This window comes from Acipenser ruthenus, chromosome 1 (assembly GCF_902713425.1).
Source record: "Acipenser ruthenus chromosome 1, fAciRut3.2 maternal haplotype, whole genome shotgun sequence".
NCBI lineage: Eukaryota > Metazoa > Chordata > Actinopteri > Acipenseriformes > Acipenseridae > Acipenser > Acipenser ruthenus.
Genome location: NC_081189.1, coordinates 20,524,043 through 20,540,418, shown reverse-complemented (window position 1 = coordinate 20,540,418; position 16,376 = coordinate 20,524,043). Strand labels below are relative to the sequence as shown.

General features: G+C 36.0%; 1 long non-coding RNA gene across 1 annotated transcript; it reads right to left on the bottom strand.

The window, feature by feature from the left end:
• Window positions 1-11,604: 11,604 nt before the first annotated feature.
• LOC117400820 (uncharacterized) lies at window positions 11,605-14,643 on the bottom strand. Its single transcript, XR_009325883.1, has 3 exons — window positions 14,542-14,643; window positions 11,807-11,931; window positions 11,605-11,715 (listed from the first exon to the last, which is right to left on the bottom strand). It is a non-coding gene; the product is annotated as an uncharacterized LOC117400820 (long non-coding RNA).
• Between the last annotated feature and the right edge of the window lie 1,733 nt (window positions 14,644-16,376).

Sequence of the window (16,376 nt, the reverse complement as noted above, 5' to 3'; positions counted from 1 at the left end):
TTGCTGCATGTCCCTCCATCGCCATCTTGCTTTTATTTTTTTATTATATTTTTTTCGTTTTCCTTTTATTCGCTTTCAGTCCGAAAAAAAAGTACCCAGTTTGTTTCACAGTACTTGTCATTACTGTGTCAAATATTGCACATTCTTTAGGACTGGGTTTCAAGTTACTTATATGATGTTATAGCTAACTTGAAATCTACAACTGTTAATAGCTGAAAACAATTAAAAAGGTCTAATTAAGCAAATTATCAGTTCAATTAAGGGTCTAGTTAGGTAATTGAGAGCTCAGTTGGAATGAAAACCAGCAGACACAGGGGGTCCCCAGGACACCATGTTAAAATGCAACAGGAACTTGTTTCCTTTTTATTAACGTACATTTGCTTTCGCAAATATGCAATGCTAACACTACACTGTGCTTGTGTGTGTGTGTGTGTGTGTGTGTGTGTGTGTGTGTGTGTGTGTGTGTGTGTGTGTTTTTAAGGTCGTTTTTTGGTTAAAACCCCTGCTGTTAGGTGACTTTCATTTTGTATTTTTTGTTTAACATCTTGGCCTTGGCCCCCTCACAGACCCATAACCATTCTCTTGGGGGTTGAAAGTGTACTGCAGTTTATTATTGAACCCTGGAGGTTTTCTGATAATGTCATTGAGATCAACTTACTGTAGCTCGTTTAAAGTGGTTGTTGCTAACAAAATAATTCCATACTGTTGTGCACATCTATTCATTACAAAGGTCTCAAATGTGCAGCTTGAAGATATGATACAACAAATGGGTTTGTTTCTATTCAAAACATGATATCTGCTACTACACTACTGTAGATAAAAGCATTCTTTACTTGCCAGCCTTGATTTCAAATAGTGTTGTACTTCCTAGGTCATTTCACTTGAAGTGAAATTGTCTCACACCCTTCAACACCTTTTTTTCTGTCACTAACCAACCAGCTGTTTCGCCTAATGACAGATATGCCTTGTAGCCAGTTTCATGCTTTGACCCCAAAGATGCTGCTATGGTGAAATGACCCAGGAAGTGTAAATAGTAACAGACTTCCTGAGAGGAAACTGAGAATTTTATTGAACCTAGAATAGTACCAGTTATCACATTTTAAAATTAAAATACTGCAATGGGAGACCTATGTAGCAAATAGAAGTGCACGACAGGTACATTTTATGACCTTATTTTGAACAGATTTGTATAGATAAATGACGAAGGATGGAATTGAACTATGAATGTTGAGATTGGTGATTTGTTTGAAGTAGCGATTTTAATATGTAGAAATGCTTTTTGCAGTCTTTGTTTTATAATTTATGTTACTTATATTTAATTTAAAAAATCTTTAATATCCCTTTGAATACAACATACAGAGACTGCTGTAAAAATGTTACACAATCATTGCCTACAATTAATAGTATACTGTACAGTATTTCTACAGTTCATATCAGCATGGATTTCATGATTTCATTATGATATCATGGTTCAGATTATGGGTCAGTGTGGTCTATAAGGGTTCAGATTAGCAAGAAACATAAAACTATTATATGGGCAGTTAATGTGATCCAAGAATAAGACAATGTCTAGTACTGTATATTACAAAACAATTTAACTAGTAAAGTAGGAACAAAAAAAACACATGGAAGAACTGTGAAGAAACCTGAATCATGTGAATCACACAAAAAAGTGAGACACAAGAATGTACAGCATAGAGATTGAAATACTTATCCAATGCTAAACTGAGCTCATTGGAATGATTCAAGGAGGGAAAACGTTCCACGTCTCAATGAAACAGACCTGTTCAGGTTACAATAGAGGTCTTTATTTCCTTCATGTGCCTTGGAGCTGTAAGGTCTGTAAAGTTCAGAACACACACCAGTTTTTTTTTTTTTTTTTACAAGAACATCTATAAATTGTGAAGGTGAATGCTCTTGTGTTATTGATGCTTGAATTTCAGATTAACAGGATTCCTGAGGTTAGCCAGCTGGGCGCTCATTAGCTCATACAGCTGAGTTGGACCCTTTTTACATTGTTACTGTAGAACAAAGTTTGTTTAAATGCAACTTTATTACAACAGAAAAGTAAACACTATTTTATCTCAGTTTTCTGTCTCCTCTGCCAGTTATAACAGGAGAGGACTATGTTCATAGTGAATTAATTAAATGTTGGCTTAACGAATTACGTAAACTAGTATTCAGGTGAGTTTTACCAAACTAGAACAGGCCCATTTAAGAGCTTGATGTTCCAGCTGACTTGCCCCATGCAGTGTGTGGAACTGGAGGCAATGTCATTCTTGGCTTTAAGTACAAAGGGGTTATGATGAGGTTGCAATGCTGTGCACTGCTGAGGACATTGCTTTCAATTTTGGTCCACACGTTATTAAAAAAAAGCCCTGTGGAGAGTCCAGCAAATAGTAACTAGCCTAAGAGCAGCTAAGGCCCCAGGACCAGAGGACATAGTGCCGGAGGGATGCTGCGCATGTTCAAAGAAGGGAGTGGCTTAAGACCTGGATCAGAAAATAGTGAAAGTTCACAACTGAATTTAAATGCTGTCTACCTTTAAAGTTACAGATGACTTGGTTGGCTGCATCCAGTATAAAAATTGCATATTTTTCTAAGCACACAACTCAAATGTTTGATTGTTTTTTACTTAAACATTGTCATTGTATAATATCGGGTAAACAGAGGTCTGTTTGTAATTCTTTTTTTAATTGGTTGCTCCTATATCATACTCTTTTAATGGCCTCCAATTATAATAAAAATTATTTCAGTTTTCAAATTTTAATTCCGTTTTTTTTTAAACTCTGTGATGCCCTGAGGCTATTTTCTTTTTCTGTGCTAATTGATAGCAAAGGAAGCAGCTGTTGAGAGCTGTTGAACCTTTCCTTCTGGGACCAGCATCACAAAATACAATCAAGAGAGCATTCTACAAGTGGGCCAGCTAATGGACAAACTCCTTAGGGAGACCCCAACATTGTTTACTGTTTAGTAATCATTCTCTTCTGCTGTGAATCCCTGCCAGCCTCCCAGCCATTGAGTTCCCATGGGGGTTACAAATAGCATATGTATGGCAAGCTGTTGGGGGAGGGGTCTTTACTATAGTTTACTATACTTTACTATAGTTTTTTCAAAATCCTGTTAATTTCAGATTAACAGGATTCCTGAGGTTAGCCAGCTGGGCGCTCATTAGCTCATACAGCTGAGTTGGACCCTTTTTACATTGTTACTGTAGAACAAAGTTTGTTTAAATGCAACTTTATTACAACAGAAAAGTAAACACTATTTTATCTCAGTTTTCTGTCTCCTCTGCCAGTTATAACAGGAGAGGACTATGTTCATAGTGAATTAATTAAATGTTGGCTTAACGAATTACGTAAACTAGTATTCAGGTGAGTTTTACCAAACTAGAACAGGCCCATTTAAGAGCTTGATGTTCCAGCTGACTTGCCCCATGCAGTGTGTGGAACTGGAGGCAATGTCATTCTTGGCTTTAAGTACAAAGGGGTTATGATGAGGTTGCAATGCTGTGCACTGCTGAGGACATTGCTTTCAATTTTGGTCCACACGTTATTAAAAAAAAGCCCTGTGGAGAGTCCAGCAAATAGTAACTAGCCTAAGAGCAGCTAAGGCCCCAGGACCAGAGGACATAGTGCCGGAGGGATGCTGCGCATGTTCAAAGAAGGGAGTGGCTTAAGACCTGGATCAGAAAATAGTGAAAGTTCACAACTGAATTTAAATGCTGTCTACCTTTAAAGTTACAGATGACTTGGTTGGCTGCATCCAGTATAAAAATTGCATATTTTTCTAAGCACACAACTCAAATGTTTGATTGTTTTTTACTTAAACATTGTCATTGTATAATATCGGGTAAACAGAGGTCTGTTTGTAATTCTTTTTTTAATTGGTTGCTCCTATATCATACTCTTTTAATGGCCTCCAATTATAATAAAAATTATTTCAGTTTTCAAATTTTAATTCCGTTTTTTTTTAAACTCTGTGATGCCCTGAGGCTATTTTCTTTTTCTGTGCTAATTGATAGCAAAGGAAGCAGCTGTTGAGAGCTGTTGAACCTTTCCTTCTGGGACCAGCATCACAAAATACAATCAAGAGAGCATTCTACAAGTGGGCCAGCTAATGGACAAACTCCTTAGGGAGACCCCAACATTGTTTACTGTTTAGTAATCATTCTCTTCTGCTGTGAATCCCTGCCAGCCTCCCAGCCATTGAGTTCCCATGGGGGTTACAAATAGCATATGTATGGCAAGCTGTTGGGGGAGGGGTCTTTACTATAGTTTTTTCAAAATATTTCATTAAAGCTGAGAGGTACAGAAATGTATCCAGTTCAATTGGATAAGTGGCTGTAAATCCTAATGTGACAGGAGATATTTTACTGCTGTTCTTAAACCAAACTAACATGGTAAAGAGATTCGTAGCAAAATATTATCAGACTTGTTACGAAATAATTAATTATTGTCCAGAGATACTTTAAGCACTACATCATTTGTTTCTGTCTGTCTTTATTGAAAGACAGTGATGATTTTTTTTTTTTTTAATTAATTTGCTGCTTAATGAATTAGAAGCACTTCAGGTCAGAGGGCTCTTTCAATGCATTTCAAAGGTGGAAGGCTAGAGCAGTTGATGGCTCCCTACACTTTTCCTAATTCCCCACCTGGTCTCATTTTGTGCTTGTGCTGTCAGTGATCTAAACAGCTGCGGATCTAAATCCTGCCACCCTTGAACATACAAACCTGCTTCATCTCTGGATTTTTATAGTGGCATTACAGCAGAGGGTAATAAATATGCTACAAATGCAGGGATGTTCATAACAGAGAACAAGTCTGGAAAGGAGATCTTTAGAGGGATCTCACTTAATAAGAGCAACTAAATGCAGTCATACAGGGCATCATTCTTTACTATAAACAAAATACACTGAACAACTTAACAGCCTGGAATGGACCCGGCCAGGACACCTGTAAAATATTCTCTTGATGAAAACAAATGTTTCCAGCCAGTGAACAGGCTTCTGGGGACGGGCTTGAGTTGGGTTTCCCTTTATAAGTCGGTGGTGGTACTGATTCGTTAAGCAGAGGGGTTCAGATTTGTATATCAAGAGCACATTTTATCTGATTTAAAAAAAAGGTGCTAAAGTCTTCTGGATTCCAAATCAGTGGTTCTGAACTGAAAATCAGAAAAGATTCATACATTGCCTCTGATTTACCGTATTAGGAGTTTTGTACAGCATCCCTGTGAAATACAGTTTTAAAAGCTTGAGATTAAGTCATGTTACATATATACATTTTTATTAAGAAAACATATGTGTAACTAGGAGAAATGTTTTCTACCAGAGAAGACTCTAATGCTTATGCATTGTTATATCTATAAATTGACCACTTAATAAAAAGGAATTTGACTTTCTCTATTTCACCATCACCAATGATTTGTATGTTCTGATTGTTATGATAATATCTGAAAACAAAAGACTTGTATTGCTATATTAGGTATTACAAGTTCTGTAGAATGCTTGGATGCTTACAGCTACATATCACTTGCATGATTGTTTAAATTATTTTTAATATTTTTCTTTTTAGCTCTAATATAAACTGACTGAACCCATTATCTGTCAGCTGGTCTGTAACTTTGACAGAGGGTGGAAATGTCAAAAACTGAGTGTGTAGCGCCCTCTTGTGGTTGTTCACTATAACACATGAATATTAAATAAATTGAAATATTTAGAATTCAAACATATAAAGAAGACAACCTTGTCTGTGCTGAGCAGTTTGAGATTGTGAATTGACAATTAATATTGATGAATACGAAGAATATTGTATAAGAATAAAATGTACAATTGTTCATACAAGTGCTTTTATCTCCAAGGCTGGGAAACGAGGACTTCCCCCAAGGGGAAACCAAGGAAGGATAGAAGGACGTAAAAGGTCTCACTTGCTTACTATGTAATTCTAGTCGAGAGAGGTCAGACTCAGCTGACGCTCCGAGGCAGCACGTAGAGCCTCGCGATCTACGCATGGAGAGCAAAAGTACTGGAAAAGAGAATAAGAAATAAACACATAAAGAGGTCCAGACACCCCCCCCCCCGCCGCCACACACACACAGCTGTAAGAGCCACCTTCGATAAGTGAGTCAAATGACTAGCTCTAAAGTTGGGAGCAGCTTGCTCTCTGAAGGGGGAGACTGGCATAGGTGCAAATGAATAGATTAGATTCGGAGGGCGATGCAACGTAGTTGGCCTCTAAGGTCGAGACGTGAGCTTCACTTGCCCCCAAATGAGGACCCCCGGCTCCCTGCAACTGCGCCACCAATGCAAAGAGGGGAGAAAACTGTTACTTAGAAAAGAAAGTTAGTGATTAATTACAATTATATATATATATATATATATAGAGAGAGAGATAGAGAGAGAGGGAGAGAGAGAGAGAGAGAGAGAGAGAGGAGAGAGAGAGAGAGAGAGAGAGAGAGAGAGAGAGAGAGAGAGAGAGAGAGATTGTCTCTGTCAATTCCCGACAACCAGCCGGGAATGTTCACCACCTGACGAAGACTCTTGTAGTCGAAACGCGGTGTGGACGCAGCAGTTTTTTTTTAAATATACTGTATTTTTAAATGTTTGTTTAACAAAAATGAAATTAATTTTGGACTTCTGTGTTGTGTGGATCATTAAGACAAATCACAAAGAGTGAGACCAAGTTTTGGCTCTACAGTCCTGAGCCATAAGGAAATAAGGCTGGTTTGATAATTCCCGGTTGGTTGGCGTGAATCGACAGATACATTTGCTTATATTATGGACATTACCATATATTGGTCAGCACCTCTGTGGGAACTGAAGCATTGCAGTGCACAAAAGGGTTTTATTCTTTGTTTTGGATATATATCCGCTCGACGGAGAGGAAAAACCCCACCTCTGTGGGAGGAAACCTCTGGTGATGGCCCCCACTCCAGGCATGCTAGCAACACTTGTTGAGCGGAAATACTATCAAGGAGAGAAGAGCGAATGTAAGAATCCACTGCTGAGGTAGGACTGGTTGATTTTAACTTTGGCTGCTGATGTTGCTGCACCTGTATGGAATGAATGGGAGAATATGATTGGGGAGGAAGACCAGCTTTAGAAATGAGCTGAAGACAGAAGATTGCAAATGTATGAATTTAGTTGAAAACCGGTTTGCTGAATGGAGGAATGGGTGGAGGAAAAGGTTGAGCTGAGAGAGCCGGACATTTGAATTGAGCGATCTGTAAACGAGAAAGAGCATCAGCATTGTTTATTAGTGATACCTGGAAGGTGTTAGGCTTTCAAAATAAAATTATTGATAACTGAAATCCAGACTAGCCGACAACGAAATTGAATAATTATAGAGGAATGACCTTTATTAATATGAACAGTAGATTGATTATCACAAAAGATTAAGATAGATTTTTCTGCCAAACTGAGCCCCAAAAATATGCTGTGACGACAATAGATAATACTTCAAGTAAGGCTGTGGATTTAAGCTCTGGAAGAAGTTTTTTTTTATTATTATTTCTGGGGAATACCACCAAACCAATAGAAAAAGCATCCGTATGGAGTGAGATGTCATGGGGGGCAGCACTGAAGTTATTGTAAAACAGATAAAGAATATGTAGATTGTTGCATTAACTGTGCTGTTAAAAAAATAATAATAATAAAATAAATAAATTAGAACGAATAACGAGTTATGTCTGACCTGCCTGGCCAATTCACGGGACAGCCTACAAAAGTCTACAAGTCTGAATCATTTATCTTTGGCAGGTTTTGTATCGCACTGCAATCGAACACTGAATAACATTTCCGGTCCATCACTAAACAGCCCAGCCTTGTTCAGACTTAAAACACTTTATGTGCTTTATTTATTCTTAACAATACAATGTGCAAATGTATTTTATTTATTGATATATTAATTAGCTGTGGGTGAATGACCTTTACTGGTTTCACTAAGTCATTCATTTGTTACAATTCAGCGTTTAAGCAGAACAGCATACTATACCAGAGTAAATGATATAGTGAGCTTGGTTCTGTATTGACATTGATAACATACGGTACCTCTCTTGTTATAGATTAATTTCAGATCAAGTGGACACACTTCTAGGGAGGTTATTCCACTCTTTGTGGTTGATGTTCCAGTGCACTGTGGGTATTGAGTGCATGCAAAATAAGAGCTTTTGCACCTCATGATGAAGAACTGTCTGCAGAAATGTAATTCTGTTAACTTTTGACCTCAGTTTCCTTCTTGTGAGAGGTGACCTAGTCTAGGTGTACCTAATTCCTTACCAGGAGGGTCATTCCATTCCAGTTTTTTAAAAAAGTGAACTACTCTTAGACCTGGATGGATGTTTGATTGGTTCAATTAAACAATTTAGAACATGGCTGGTGCAAAGATTTGTATCCTGACATAGACAAATAACGTTAGTACCATTCGAAAGCTTGTTTCAAGCCAATAAATGAATTGCTGTAAAGAACCCTGTGCACTGTATTGTTATTATTTTTGGTGTTTTATTTCTTTGTTCTTTTTAAATATTGTATTATGTTTGCATTATTTGTTTATATGCGGGCAGACGAAAGCTGTCCGCTATTTAGTATTGTTGAGTTTGGATTGGCAGAGAGGGGATTAAATCCCTCCCTGTCAAAATACATGTGAGAATGTGGCTTGAGCCTTAATTATGTAATTGTTAATTATTGGTTAATTGGGCTCCAGCCACAAACTATAAAAGCAAGGAGAAATCCTTTGTCTCGTTCGAGAGTAGGAGTATGTTTGAACAGACAGACAGACAAGGAAGACGATTGCTACCTTTATTGTGAGACATTTTAGGTACTTGTTTATGTTTGTTTTGTTTTGGCCCTTGTGCCTTTTTGTTTGTGTTTGGAAAGTCTTTATTTTGTTGCTTTTGATTATTTAATAAATATACTGTGTAACCACGCAGTTTATGCCCAATAGTCCTGCTTTTGTGTTGTGTACTGCTTCCTGGATGCTGACATCACCACCACCACCAGCCTGTCACAAACCCCTTCCAACAAAAAAAATACTAAATGACCCAAGGGGAGAAATAACCCTCTTTGGTTCACAAGGTCCATCCATACCAGCATATATTTTACACCTTTGATACCAAATATAAAAATATGAAAACATAACAAAGTGAACATGTTATGCATTGTGTTGTTTGTAAGAGATATTAAATCTAAAATCTTAATGAAAACAAAAGCAACATTCTTTTTGGACAGATATTTATATTTAAAATAGTATTATTAGTATATTTTGATGAAAAAATAAACATTAGTGTATAGTTTTAGAAAAAGAAAGCATTGGCATGTATCATAGACAATATTTAGTGATATACCATGCAGTCAGTTTTACAAATAAATGTTTAAAATGTTATGATACTGGTACACCCACTTACACCATACCTAAAACCAGCAACATATACTTACAGATACTTTTTTTATTTTATTTTTTTTGGTTATTATGTCATTCAATAAGGTATTTCCAGGTGATAACTAGTGTATGTACCATATATCCTGATCCAAGCTTATCATTTTTCACCAGGTGTGATGATGTCATCACAATGTGACACACCTCTAATTCAGTAAAAAGTTTCTTAAGTAGTTTGTGTCATAACTAAATCAAATTTAGGCAAGTTTATTCTGTTTACTTTTTTATACAGTTATCTACATTATATGTAGTGTAATACTTTTTCACATTACTGTGTGAAATTCTACTAATAAGTACTGTTTAATTTTTTGGCCCCGTTCATGATTCAGACCTTCAGTATACAGCTAACTACTAACTCAGTGGACTACTTAACATTTCACATATGTGTTTTCTGCAACTTAGAGATTTCTTTTAGGTGAATGACCTTCACTGACTGTGAGAGTCCAGAACTGTTTAGGCATTCAAGTGTTGCAATTCAGTGGCTAAGCAAATAATTAAATGTATCTTATAAAGCATTTTAATAAACTGTGAGCGATTATGACATTTAGACTGAAGTCTAACTTCAATCCTGCTCTTCATCAGGTTTCATTGCTGTCTGCTGTCAGTGAGATATGGTAGTTTAGAAAATGCCTCTTCTGTATTTCCTCTGGTTCTTCATTTTGATCCACTTTTTAATTGTCTTGATATCTGGATCCAAACACAGTTTTTTCCCATTCACATGGATTCTGTAACAGATCAAAAATAGCAGTTCAGTACTCTTTGTGTAGCTGCTGGTTGATTAACTAAATAATGTATTTACCTGATTAAAAAAGGTTTCACAACAGAGAAGGCTGTGCAGCATTGGATAGGTAGTACAGCAGACTACATATACTGTAAAAATATGTATGTCATGCCAGTTTGTTAAACAGTATGTTACATTTCTTTTTTTTTTTTTTTTTTTTGATTTTCAATGGAAAACCTCAGACAAAATGATTGTTTATCATTGCCAATCATCATTGTTATACTGGCCTGATTACAGAAATCACCTTGCTCTGGCTTTCTTAGAGATTTCCCAAAATGTAATATAATTTATTAAACATGTTAAATATCCATGGACGCAGAATGATCAATGACACACATGTGTCACATTGCCTCTGGCGATCCTGCGGGCTAGGGGGCAGGGACTGTTTCTCCTCATTGCGCTACAGCGGACCCTACTGGCCAGGTCAGCTCAAGCAGAAACCTGCAGGGCTGGCCTTTGTCCTCCAGAGAGCAGTAGCTTGCAGACATATGTTCTCTTCTTGGGTGTAAAAGGCAATTGGTTTGGTCATGGGATCCCACTGACCTTCAGTTTTCTGAGCTGTGTGGGGAATTGCTGCAGTGAGGGAAAGTAATTGGACAATCGAAACTGGGGAGAAAATTGGGGGTAAATTAATTGGAAACTCTAAATTTATAAATAAAAAAAATAAAAAATAATACAAATTCAAAGAATATAAGTATTCCTATAATGTGATTGTAATAATAATAAGACAGTGCATGTTTAACTGTACATATTAGTAACAGTTAAAGTTCAAGTAAAAAGGTATTAAGTAAAAAGGTTTACACACTTGTATGGCATAATATTGTCCGCATTTAACTTGATCCGTAATGCAGAAGTAGCCAGTGCAGCTGGTGGGTTAACCTTCTCTGTTATATTATCATTACACATCAGTCTTTGTGGGAACCAGATTTACAATCCAGAATATCCAGTGATGCATGCTGTACATTTACTGGCAAAATAATAAAGTCAATTTGCTTCAGGGAAAACTTTGTCACATTAATGTGACTTAATTTGCAGCCAGAAATGAGTAGATCTGGCATGTTTAAACAGCTCAAACATGTCTTTTCAGGGCTTGTTTTTAAACAGTACTTTATTTATTCTAGCATAGGGAAAGCTTAACTGGATCTATATTACTAATTAACACACTAGTATATGTTTATGTAATAGTAATACTAATCATCAATCATCATTATATAATCATTTAAAAACAAATAAAACAGAGAAGAATTGCTCTGGAAATTCTTGTAACAAAGTAAACAGTGTTATAGTATAATGCAGGCTGTGTCCTCCAAAGATGAATAACTGTCAACAGCCAACGATTCCAAACTTCTGAAACAACCTGTACTGAACTTTCACCTCTTACTCACACTGCAGCTTTAATGTCACACAAGCCATCTTCTTTCTGCATTTCAATTCTTGTCACTTTTCTCAGAATATTCCATGGGATGTAAGATGCTGTCTCTGTACAACAGCTAATAAGTTTAGCTGAAAGAAGAAATTATTATTATTATTATTATTATTATTATTATTATTATTATTATTATTATTATTAATGTCTGGAAGCTGTGCATCTTACATGTCTGGTTTTATCTCTCACTGCTGGGCTGTGTTTTGATGCTGCCATTCAGACTTTTTGTGCTCCAGTTGCATGGTTATAACAAGCAACATCTCGAGTGCACGCGAGTTCAGGCAGGGAGGGCTCTGTTTTAAATGATGGTTTTTGACACAGCGTCTAATTAGAATATGAATCTGTATTATACTGAACATGTTACCAATACATATTTCAAAGGTTAAAATAAGAATGGAGATGCAAGAAACAGGAGCAGAGCAATCAGAAAGAAAAGCAAGAAACAGAACAAAAAATGTGTGAGAGATTTGGAGTTGTGGCAGGAATGGATAGACAGATGATGATCTAATACGCAAGATTTTTGCACATGGCTGACAACTTATGCCACTGACCTAGACTTAAGGGCTATGCACACCATGAGCAAAGCAAACAACACGAATACAGCACGAGGACCTAAAACAAAAAACACAACTGTAGCTAGTCATGAAAAGAAAATACTGTCTGCTTTTGCTCCTTTTGTGGAGACGAAATAAAATAAATAAAACAAAGAATTAGTCTGGGTACACCACAGACTACAAAAATGACATTTAACAGTGCACGTTTATATGTGATCTGGCTTAACATGTAAATTACTAAAAAATGATACATCTACAAGTATTTATTTGTAAAGACTGAGAAAACTAGTTTAATATAATATACTTTTATTGCTTTTCAGTTGTAATAAAATCTTCTCAGTTAGTGTGTGAATGTGATTATTATTATTGGTCAACATTATTAAAACAAAGAAGCGTCATTTTACAGAAATACAACGCTCCCCTTCACTTTGACTAAAATTAAGGTAAACTAAAGAGAGACAGACATACTATCAATTTCCAATTGTTCTGCTATTTCTTACCATATGGCGTCTTTCTTTTTATTGTCTTTATAACCACTGACACTGGCATCATAAAGAACATTATATTTTTCGACTTTAATAATTCAGTTTTCATTGATGTCCATTTCTCTTTTACTTCTGTGGTAATTTCTATGTGAGCATATACAGTGACAGTCTGACAGCCTCTCCTTCGACTCTCTCCGAGTAATGACATGTTGTGTACAGAAACATAGAAGGCTTGCGCAGACAAACCAACAGTTTGAGACAACAAGGCAATTCTATCTTTGGAGTAAGGAGGAGTTTACTTAGCAGCTACAGGAATATAGAATGGTAACACACACCTCTTCATGGGGACACCCACTCCCCCAAAATGAAATAATACACTTGGACAGTTGTATTGGATTTACCGCTGTATCATGTATAAAGGGTTTCACAGCCTCACAACAATAACAAGCTCATGCACAAACGTGAGAATCCATTGCACAGCCATAAGACTGTCAAAATTGTGAAAAAACACGAGTTTCACAGGTAAACTTTGAGACTTGACATCCATGCTATATGTTTAATTAATTGAACATATTTTCCAATAATTCCTCCAATTGTATTGACCTGAAAACAATGTGGTAGTTACTCTGATTATTTTACTGGAAATGACATGACTCATTTTTTTACTTGCAGTTTCATTATGAGTTTCAGATAAATAAACAGCGGCATTGTCTGCCGTGATTCTCACTTTATGTGTATGTGATGATTTCCATTCTGTATTTATTTATTTTCAAATCCATTGTGTGTGCGACCTCTGGAATGTCTTGCTTTTCTTTATTATATTGCCCATACTGATTTTCTATGTTGTCTGGCAGCTCGTTGAGGTCATCGAAAAAAATGAACCTTTGTTATGTCAAGATCACAAGATAATTTATCTCAGGATCTCGAGAAAACTGTTCCGTTATCTTGTGATTACAAGATCATTTGTGTCAGGATCTCGAGAAAAACATCTTGTGATCACAAGATCATTTATCTCAGGATCTCAAGAAAAACATCTTGTGATCACAAGATCATTATCAAGATCTCGAGAAAACCATTTCGTGATCAGGAGATCATTTATGTCAGGATCTCAAGAAAACCATCTTGTGATCATGGGATCATTTATCTCAGGATCTCAAGAAAACCATCTTGTGATCACAAGATCATTATCAGGATCTCGAGAAAACCATCTCATGATCATTTTGTTAATCTCGGAATGGTTTTCTCGTGATCTCGACAGAACTAAGTTTATTTATCTTTTTTTGATGGCCTCGACAAGCCACCGTAATGTTGCCTACTGTATATGGTTGTTAAAAATATTTCTTGTTTCTGATAATCAAATACTTTTTTTTTTTAACTACAGTTTTTATATATATATATTGAATTAATATTCATAAGAAAATGCAAAATGGAAAATTTGAAACTGGAACCACAACTGTATGCAGTATGTCTCATCTTGATGTGGATCAAGTGAAGCTACAGGATCAATAAATACAATGACTACAAATAGAATCAGTCTGCACGTGATACTAGAGTCTGAGTTTTGGATCTAAACTGCACAGCTGATCATGTACATTTACAGTAATGCTATTAGTTATGGAGACTACTCCTTTGCATGATTATATTACGGTCCATCACTGGATCTTAATCAATTATGCCATAAGGTGTAATGCATGCATTTTAGTATTTTCAATGACTATAATATCCACATCTATAAAAAGACACAATAATGCATTTATTATACAGTGCTATCCATATGCAGAATCCATAATGTCACTACATGTTAACACATATTGGTAATATACAAAACACAGATTTTTAAATTTTTTAAAATAAATAATCATACCTTCAGAATTGACAGTGACAACACTCAGAATGGTCAAAAGAACAGCTGTGCTTTTAAGGTTCATCGTCTCTGAGGGACTGTGAAGTGCAGGTATTAACTTGCTCGACTAAAATGTTAATGTACTCTGTTTCGCAGGTAATATACAGGACAGACAAGACAGGCTCCACCCAGCAAATATGAAGTGCCAATGATAAAACCCCACAAATGAATAATAATGTATTAGTAATTTAGAAAACACAGGCATTCCCTTTTATTTCATTCAACATTTTGAGGTTTTCTGTCCCTTTTTTCTTTTTTCTGTATTAATTAAATCCAAAGGCTAATCGTGTTTCATCATTCTTGGTACATTAAAGGGATATTTCCAACACATTTCCTCAAGGGTTTAATACCACGTGAATCAGGGTTTAATTAATCGATGACCACCACCACAGAGTGGAATTATCTCTGGGGTGGGTTTTGACTTGCAGGTCTTTCTTGTTGTCATGATATCTCCTAAACAGCTTAATGGATTACTTTCAAACTAAATTAAAGCACGTGCCCCACATGCCTTATAAATGTGTGCTGATTTGATCAAAATAAAAATGGATGGCAGGTAGTAATATATTTTTTTCCCTTTTAATTTCCTGTACATTAAACCCAACAAATTGAATTGCTTACAAAAGGGCTAAATGGTTTTCTTTAAAGTCTGTACATCCGTTTGTCTGGATGTCACACATTCTTTAGTTATGTATCTTGATAACCGCTCATCCACTTGTCATAAAACTGAATCTGAAAAATCCTTAGCAAGGTTATTGAATGTAGGACAACCCAATGACTTATTCACACTAAGTAATACAATTCAAAGTCTCTTTGTTTGTTTCTTAGTAAGAGAAAGGAGTAAATGCTTTTGAACGTTTGCCACACAATCTCCCTTCAAAACCACTTAATTTTAATTACAAATACATAACTTTCCCAAGATTAAATTTAAATGTGTTCTGTGCAAAATAAGACCTTTGCTATGACAGCCCATGTTACATTAAAATATATATATCAATCACTGCTCCAACTTTGATTGGCTTAGCATGACACGTTTAATGTCCAATCATGGCAACAAGAGACAGAGCACTCCCTATACAGACTTAGAAGGTGATGTTATCCGCCACAGTCAATGCAGAAAGGAAGTGTCTCCAAATTGTCACCTCATCAGATCAATTTTTCCTGCAAAACTTTATACAAAAAAGTCTGCACAGCTTTAAGTACCGGTATATCAGTGTTGCTAGAAGAGCAAATAAGGATATTTAAGTCAGGAAACGAAAGGTAAATGATGTAAAAGTGTACAACTTTAATTAAAGCTAAAAATGCCCTTCAACCAATATACTGTAATGTGTTCTATTAGCAGCAGTAGTAATTGATAATACAAATACCGCTGTGTTTCACGATTATCTTCTGAATACACCAATATTTTCATCCTTGGTTAATCGATTATTAGGAAGCCTCTGCCAATTTGTATTTAACTTTATTGGTAAAAGAGTCAGTAAAGTGTGTTTTAGGGAATAATAGTTAATAACAATTGTACTTATCAATTATAATCATATGCAGTATAAAGATTTGATTATTGTTGAATGTGCTCTCTTGCTGACTGTTGCTGTGGAAACAGTAGCCTAACTTCAGATACAAACAATTCACTTTAAAAAGGATTCAAAATGCCTGGAGAGATTCTCTTGGCTGAACAATGACATTGTAGTAACATTGATTTATTTAAGGGCACATGCTGATTAACAGTCAACGCAAGTTAGAACAGCTAAAAATCTAATGTCAACTGTAAATATGTTATGATACTTGCACACTAATATTGA